At 40.6% G+C, this 9,256-nt stretch overlaps 1 pseudogene; it reads left to right on the top strand.

The window, feature by feature from the left end:
• Window positions 1-207: 207 nt before the first annotated feature.
• Window positions 208-8,768, top strand: LOC147911854 (putative ribosome-binding factor A, mitochondrial pseudogene; annotated as a pseudogene).
• The last annotated feature ends 488 nt before the right edge of the window (window positions 8,769-9,256 follow it).

Genomic DNA, 9,256 nt, shown 5'->3' with positions numbered 1-9,256 from the left:
TGCTGTTGTCACACTCATTCTCCTGATCCCCAAGGGTATTGAGGTGTACATCTATGGTGGCCCATGGTCTAGGCACTGATGAGAAAAGAAAAGGTGAAGGAGCATATGGTACTTAATTGCTCCCCTATGCAAACCACCTAGATAATGTGCCTGAGTTTTGCTTGGCATTACTGCTTGCCAGCAGGCCAAACGGCTAATCTTGTAATCATGGGGTTTGATGGTCCCATCCAGACCACAGACAAAATTAACTTACTGGATATGGACCCCAACTCTAGAGAGACTGACTGGCACTCCCTGGAAGAAGAGGTGGCCACCTACGAGGCAGGCCACTGGGCTCCCACATCTGGGAGGGAGGGGGGAAATGAGGGAGGGAGGGAGGAAAGAAGAAAGAAAGAAAGGGAGGAAGAGGAGGACGAGGGGGAGGGAGGGAGGGAGGAAGGAAGGAAGGAAGGAAGGAAGGAAGGAAGGGGCACCGTTTTTACTTCCCAATACTCGTGACACCAAATGTGTGAGGATTTTTTCCCACACCAACCAATCCTGACATCAACTGTGTGTCCTACAGTTCAATTCAATTCTGACACTACCCAGAGTTAGCGCAGACCCCACAAGTTAAGGGCTCAGTCCCATAAGACTTCTCCTGCTTCAGATGCCAGCTGCAAGTCCTAGGTTGTCATCTGTACTTCTGACCAACCGGAAGTAAATCAGAGGTTCCCACAACCTCCTCCTCAAGATTAATAATTTGCTAGAATGGCTCACAAGACTCAAGAAAACATTTTACTTACTATCACCAGTTTATTATAAAGAACACAACTCAAAAACAGCAAAATGGAAAAGATGCATAGGACAAGGTATGAGGGAAGAGGCACAGAGTTTCCATTCCCTCCCCAGGCCTGTCACCTTCCCAGCACCTTGATATGTTCACCAACTTAGAAGCTTTCCAAACCCTGTCGATTAGGGGTTTTTATGGAGGTTTTATTGTGTAGGCATGATCGATTAAATATTTGGCCATTGGTGATTCACTCAACCTCCAGCCCCTCTCCACTTCCTAGAGGTCATGGGGTGGGGCTCAAATTTCCAACTCCCTAATCACGTCTTGTTCTTTCTGGCAACCAGCCCCGATCCTGAAGCTATCGAGGAGCCCCCAACCAGCAGTCATCTCATTAGCATCAAAAGACCCTTTTATCACTCTGAAGATTCCAAGGATTTTAGGAGCTGTGTGCCAGGAACCAGGGACAACGACCAAATATACATTTATTTTTTGTGTGTGTGAGAGGAAGATTAGCCCTGAGGTAATATCTGATGCCAATCCTCCTCTTTTTGCTGAGGAATATTGGCCCTGGGCTAACATTTGTGCCCATCTTCCTCTATTTTGTATATGGGATGCCACCACAGCATGGCTTGACGAGCAGTGCGTCGGTCCGCGCCCGGATCTGAAACTACGAACTTAACCACTACGCCACTAGGCCAGCCCCCAAATATACTTTTCTTACTGTATCACAGAACTAAAGAGAGAAAAGAAAGAAACCTGGATACAGAGGAAGCAAACAAAAGAAAATCTGAAACAAAGATCCACAGTTTCACCCAACTGGCAATCTAAAATTTACTAAAGTAATTTATCCATAAGAAAGATAAGAGAGCACTGAATGGCTTTTGTGCCTCTAAAACACAGGTTCTGAATTAACTTTAACATCTGCTGAAATGCACTAATTGGCAAACCTTCATGACCTTAATCAATGCTGGGGCTCACATTCTGTTATACCAGAGGATTCCACTAAATTTAAATCTGGTATCCCCTAATAACGTTAGGGGAGTATCTGCATATAAAATAGAGGACAAATAGCTATGCCTCATCTTAAGTATCAGAATTATTGTCTTGCCTAAAGTCCCATGGTCATAAAGCCCATTGCCCCAAAAATATCCCATAGTCGGCATGAACACTCTGACCCAATAAGTAATAAACTAAAATTAAATCTTTGGCACCCACAAATTTGCTTCACAAATTGGGACCCCAATTGACACCTCACCCCAGAGTTACAATAGCTAATATGGCCCAAAGTAAATTACAAGAGGGCCTTCAAGGATTGAAACTTACATAAGACCTAATTAGTGAAGGAGTGATTATCCTCATTGCTTCTCCATTTAACATCCCAATTTGTCCTGTTCAGAAATCTGGAAAGATTGAACAGCACCTCACAGTGGATTACTGCAACCTAATCTATGGTCACATCTATTAGGGTCCCTATATACAATTTTATTGAAATGACTGACTCCATCCATCAAATTCCTGAAAATTCAGCGATCCAAGGGCTGCCACCATCAGGAAACAGTTTATTTACCCTCTCAGCATCTACAGTATTAATTACAAGCCAAATATCTTTTAGGCCTTTTTGGGATCTGGAGGCAACATATTCCTTATTTACAAATTTAACTTAAGCCCATTTATAGTGTTACTTGCAAATCATCCCACCTTAAATGACGCCTCCTCCAACAAAAGGCATTAGAATCTGTCCAAATTGCAGTATAATATGCATTCCCATTAGTGCCTTCAGAGGGCACTGTAGAGGCTCACTGCAGAGGCTTTAGCAACCTCCTTTTATGCTTCATGAGTTTCCCTTGGGCTTCTGATGCAAGAAACTGCTCTCTCCAGCCCTGCACTATACATCATTATAGCAGCAAATACCGGCCACAATTACTTGGTTCTCCTGGATAAAGAAGATCTCATAGACCTTGATCCTGTGACCCTCCATGTTCAGCTGTCCATTAGGTCTTGAGTCATGGAGGCAGCAACCTGCAAGACTGGCATGGCTATTGAGGCCTCCTTACTACAGGATGGAGCCAAACCTGGGCCTCCAGAATATCCCAACTGCAGGAGGGGGTGGCCTCCCCTGTCCTCAGTCCCTTGCCATGGCGCTACAGGAGTTCACCTCTCTTCCAGACTCCTTGGTTACCTGAAAAGCCCCTTGGGATCAACTGAGTCAGCAGCAATACACTTTACAGAAGGCATGGCCACCATTATACATGATGGAGCTCAGTAGAGAAGAGCTGGTTTTTATTTTTTAACCAGTGTGTTCCTGATAAAAGACAGAACCCAGAGTCAGCACACTTGATTGAATTTCAAGCAGTCATCTTATCACTGAAGCCCTTGCCAACAACTGGACCCATCTACACATTTTTAAAAACCTTTGGGACATTGCCTAAGAGTTGCCCTCTATTATGGGTTGAATTGTGTCCTCTAGAAAAGCTATGTTGACATCCTAACCCCTAGCAATTTAGAATGTGACTTTTTTGGGAAATAAGATCATTGTAGAAGTAATTAGTTAAGACCAAGTCCTAGTGGAGTAGGGTAGGCTTCTACTCCAATATGACTGGTGTCCTCACAAGAAGACAGCCATGTAGAGACACAGAGACACAGGGAGAATGCAATGTGAAGATAGGGGCAGAGACTGGAGTTAATGCTGCCACAAGCAAGGAATGCCTAGAGCTACCAGAGTTGGAAGAGGCAAGGAAGGTTCCCCCTCTGGAGGTTTCAGAGATAACACAGCCCAGCCAGCACCTCGATTTCAGACTTCCAACCTCTAGATCTGTGAGAGAATAATTTCCATTGTTTTAAGCCATCCAGTTTGTGGTACTTTGTTATGGCATCCCTAGGAAACTGATACATCTATTTCAAACTGTTTGGACTAAAGAACTCTGGAAATTTCTTGCCTCACAGATATCCAAAATATAAATCAAGGTAACAGATGCCTCTACAAATACTGAGGCCATAATACAAGCGCTCATCAGGATATTCCTTATTTCCTGTGAGATTCCACAGATTATGCATCATGTCCAAGGCACTCATTTTGATCTTCAGAGCACACAATGCTGTGCTCTTGAAGAAGGACTTCAGTGGAACTTCTACCTGTCCTCTAGGCCCCAGTGGATTAGTTTAAATTTACCGCCTCTGGGACATGCACTCCCTACACCAATGCCACACACGGCCCTCAACTGCTTTTATTGGCCATCGCGTTCATTTTTTGATGACCACCTTACATTGTGGCCCTTTCTCTCCTGGTCAAGTGCCTACCTAACTTCCTAGGGAGGCACTTAGCCTACTCCCCAAAGTCTTAGTCATCACCACAATTTAAACTGATATGAAGGCACCAAGAGGTCAATCATAGCATAAGGCCTAAAATAAAGGACCAATATCACGTGCTGCCCTGATGTCTGGGGAAAACTTGGAGGGCCTCAAGTGACCTATCTGCAAGTTCCCCTCCAGACTAGGCTCACAAACAACTCTTCTTATCACATGCTTATCCCATGCACCAGGCTCAGTTCCTGCTGATCCCCGAGTAGTGGGTTTCAGTTCCCTGCCAGCAAGCAGAATTATTTTTTAAAAGACATTATTATTGTTCTCTACAATCAATATTCATTTATATTTACCCACCTACTTACACTTTCTATTCTTTTTTTTTAACTGCATTCCATATTTTTATCTAAGATCATTTCCATTTTACCAGAAGAAATTTCTTTGCTATTTCTTTTAGTGAGAAGCATTTGAAAATGAATGACATGACTTTTTGTTTATCTAAAAATGTATTTTTCCTCATATTTTAAGGATATATTTGCTGAATATAGGATTCTAGCTTGACCATTATTTTCTTTTAACACTTTAATTATTTCATTTTACTGTATTCTGGCTTCCATTATTTCTTTTAAGTCACTTGTCAGTATTATGATTTCTCATTTGAAGATAATTTTTTCCTGGATGTTTTAATGTCTTTCTCTTTGCTCTTATTTTTAGCAATTTCACTGTGGTATATGTCTAAGTGTGGTTTTCTTTCCAATTCATCTGCTTGGGGTTCATAGAGGTTATTAAATCTGTCTCTTGATACCTTCTGTTGATTTTGGAAAATTCTTAGCCATTATTTCCTCAAATATTGCTTCTGACTTGTTTTCTCTTTCCTTTCTAGGATTCCAGTTGCAAGTATATTAGTCATTTTTACTATGTCCCATACATCTCTTATGCTCTTTTCAATATGTTTCATCCTTTTTCTCTCTGTGTTTCAGCCTGCATATTTCATTTGACTCTATCTTCTATTTTATTAATCCTATATTCTGTTGAATCTAATCTGTTAATAAACCTATCTATTTAATTTTTGCATTTTTCAGATCTAAAATTACCATTTTATTCTTTTTATGGTTCCTCCTCTCTGATAAAAATCTCCATCTTGTCCTCTATATTCTTAAACATATTAACCACCATTATTTTCATGTCCATGTCTGACAACTCCAAAAATGGGGACATTCATGAATCTGTTTCTATCATTTTTTCTCTTCATCCTGTTTCTTGGCAGACCTAGTAATTTTTGGTTGAATACCAGATATTGGGAATAAAGAATTATAGAGGCTCTGGTTCCTATTTTATTTTTCCAGAGAAAATTCACATAATATACCAGTAGGCAGATAAAGTGGGGGTAAATCATGTTAATCAAATTAGGAACTGAGCCGCCTTGAAACTGGGTGGCAGTTTTTATAAAGTTTAGACTACCTCTATTTTACTTCCATTCCTACAGAACAGTCCTCCAGGGGTCCCAGGTGAAAGTCCAGAGTGTTTACTAGGGGGCTTCCTCCTTGACAAGTCCTGAACTACTTTTGGTCACTTCAGTTCTCTAAGAATATCAAAAACTTCATTCTGCTTTTCAGAGGTTTTCTGTTTAGTTTCTTAGCCTCTGACTTTGCATAGTTTAAGAATTCAACAAATATCTAAAAAGGAAATCCTAGAGTGTTAGATTCACTTCTCTATTCTTAACCTTCTCTCACTATTCTGGGCCCCTCAAGTTCTGGCTGACTTGGAATCCCTGAACTCTAATTTTTCTCTCTCCAGCCCTGTAAGATTGCCTGAAACTTTGTTCAGCTTCTCTACCTCTTAGCTATATCCCTCAGTTCAGATTTTCAGCCTTTTTCTTTACAGCAAGATTTTAAAAATGCCCTGAGGAAAAAGTGACTCACAGAATGCTTGCTTACCTCTCTGAGGTTCCTTTTCTCCCCTCAAGTTGCCTCAGCAGCATTCTGACGCTTTTAAACAGATGGTTTTGTATTGTATCCCGTTTCCTATTCTTTCATAGCAGGAACATTAGTCTGTTACAAGCTACTCCATTATATTTGGAATCATAAGTCCCCCACCTATACTATTCTTGGTCTCAGTTCATGGCATCCCTATTCATTCAGGCTTCCAAGCCAGAAACTGCAGTAATATCTGCTTCCAATCCCAAATCCAATAGATCACAAAATCTTTTTGATTCTATATGACCAATATCTCTAATCTGGTCTTTTCTCTCAATCCTCATTTTTGACTTATTTGGGAGCACTCATCATCTTCCTCAAACCAGTCTTTTTCCTCCCCAGCTCATCTTTCATATTGAGGACATTGCATATTTCTAATAAAATAATATCATCCTAGGGGCCGGCCCCGTGGCATAGTGGTTGAGTTTGCGTGCTCCACTTCGGCGGCCTGGGGTTCACAGGTTCGGATCCCGGGCGTGGACCTACGTACCGCTTATCAAGCCATGCTGTGGCAGGCGTCCCATGTGTAAAGTGGAGGAGGATGGGCATGGATGTTAGCCCAGGGCCAATCTTCCTCAGCAAAAAGAGGAGGATTAGCAACAGATGTTAGCTCAGGGCTCATCTTCCTCACCAAAAATTATAACAATAATAATAATAATAATAATAATATTGTCTTTACATCCCTGATTAAAAACTTTGTGGTTTCTCCATTTTCCACAGATTGAAATAAATCTCTTTAATTTATCACAGGCCTTCACACTCTGTCTTCAAACAATGTCTACAGTCTCAAAAGTCCACTGCTACTCTCCTGTATGTACCCTATACTCCTGTTATATAATTTCCTGTAACTATATGCCTTTGATTTAGTATTCCTTCTGATGGTTATTTAAAGAAGTTCCCCTTCTTTGCTGGCACATTCTACCTTCAAGACCCAAATCAAATAGTGTTTCCTTAGTATGAAATCTTTCCTACCTACCATAAGCGAAGTTAATTGCTTTATCTATGGTGGTCACATCGTACTTTCGTCATACTCTCATAACAGTAATTTTTGTAAGTTTATTTTCATACCTGTCTTTTTCAGTAGACCATAACTTATTCCAGGGCAGACACAGAGTCTTATTCATATTTCTATTCCTAGCACCTAGCATAGTGCCTGGCATATAAAAGAAGCTCAGTAAATTTATATTGAGTGAACTACAAAAACTAAAGTAGCAACAGCTAGAAAAGTAACAGTGCCTAATTTTGACAAGAATGAAATGAAACTGATGTAGCAATTTATTTCTGTTGGCTAATTTAATTGGTAAAACCTTTGTAGCAAGAGCCGTTATTATGTTAAAATTGACTTAGTAATTCCACTCCTAAGGCTTTATTCTCAAGAAATAATTCTTCTACCTATGCTTCATCCACTCCACATCCTGTGTGCCTCTCACTCCTACAGCTGCCTCCAGCAGCCTGGCCCTAGCCCAGGCAGCACGTAGATGGCAGCGAGGAGGTGGCGTGCTAGGCAGCCATGTAGGCACCTACCAGCAGTGCTAGGGCACCCTGAGCAAGGCTTTGGGCACTGCAACACTGGGCTTCTCTGTATCCCATGGCAACAAGAACTTGCTCAAGAAATTTGCCTCAGGGGGAACAAAGTGGTATGAAAATCCTTCCTCTGGATCTCACTCTACTTACAAACCACCCAAGTTGGAATTCCTAATGAAGAATGCCTCAAAGAAAACCAAGAAGGAAAATCACGTGTGCCTAAGGGCACTGAATGGCCTTCTTTATAAAGCACTGACAGAATTGCTGTGCACCTGTGAAGTGAACTAAGAGATCTATGACCTGAACATGGAGCTTTCCAAGAATTCTCAGTAGGCTGAGTATATTGGAAGACAACTCTTTCTGCTAAACAGACAGAAGCCATGTTACAGGAATGCACTGCATATATGAGGCATCTTTTTTATTGAATAAATTTGACATGTAACATTGTTTAAGATTAAGGGCTACAGCATGTTACTTTGATATATATTGTAATATTGCCGATGTAGCAATATTTATCACATTACATAATTATAATACAGTATTATTGTCTATATTCATTATACGGTGCATTTGATCTCTATGGCTTACTTACTACATTACAAGTTTGTACGCTTAAACATCATCAGTCTTACCCCCTTCTCATCCCCGTGGTAACCAGCATTTTACTCTCTGTTTTTTACAGGTTTAACTTTTTTAGATTCCACATACAGTACTTGTCTTTCTGTCTGACTTATCTCACTTAACCTTAGGTGCTCAAGTTCCATCCATGTTGTCACCAATAAAGGACATGCTCCTTTCTCATGGCTAAATAATATTCCATTGTGTACATGTACCACACTTTTCTTATCCATTCCTCTGTTGATGGGCATTTGGGTTGTTTCTAAATCTTGGCTATTGTTAATGATAAACACAGGATAACCCAGCAGACCTTAAGGAATGTACCACCTAGAGTGTTTGTTTAAGGCAAAGAAAATGCTGCTGTAGCAGTGATTGATTGGTTATGGCAATTGATAATTTTGGACCCCCTGATTAAAAAATAGACTGTACACAAAATGATTTCAGGAAACTTAAGACTGAACAGTCCATCATGGCTGGATGTCATGAAATTTGCTTTGCTCTCAAACCTGTGTAGAATCAATCAGGAGGCACGCCACAAGTAAATAATGGAATACAAAAATGAAGAAAGAGAAAAGACTTGAAAGTTTGAGCCCAGTGTGTCTGAAAAAAGAGCAGAGACAGTTGACTAAGTTAAATGAAAAAGAGAAAGAAGAAAGCAAAGCCCCTCGTGGATGATGCCATCTCCCCCAAGAATGACCTGTTGGGTAGAATGAGTGAAGATGACCTGGATGATGGTAGTGCATTTTTTTGAGGAGCACACACTGGAACATGAGTATGAACTACAAGAAGTAGAAGAGGACTTGAAGGCAGAGAAAGGAGGAAACAAAAAGGAATCAAGTTCACTTGTGACAGAGTGCAAAGGAAGTAAATTCGCGAAGTATTAGCTCTGCTGATAAATTCTTTGGGGGGAGTTAAACTGACGCAGACTAACAGCTGTCATAGAAGTCTGTACTGTGTACTAATGTTTATACATGAACTCGGCTTTAAAAAACAAAAATAGATTTTGAATGTTTCAAATAGAAAGCATTCACATAAGATGGTGTAGTCTATAACTTCAGTTACTTCCAAG

This window comes from Ceratotherium simum, chromosome X, assembly GCF_057802395.1.
Source record: "Ceratotherium simum simum isolate JZ-2026a chromosome X, ASM5780239v1, whole genome shotgun sequence".
NCBI classification, from domain to species: domain Eukaryota; kingdom Metazoa; phylum Chordata; class Mammalia; order Perissodactyla; family Rhinocerotidae; genus Ceratotherium; species Ceratotherium simum.
Note: the sequence above shows the minus strand (reverse complement) of the source record. Positions and strands in the feature narration are given on the sequence as shown.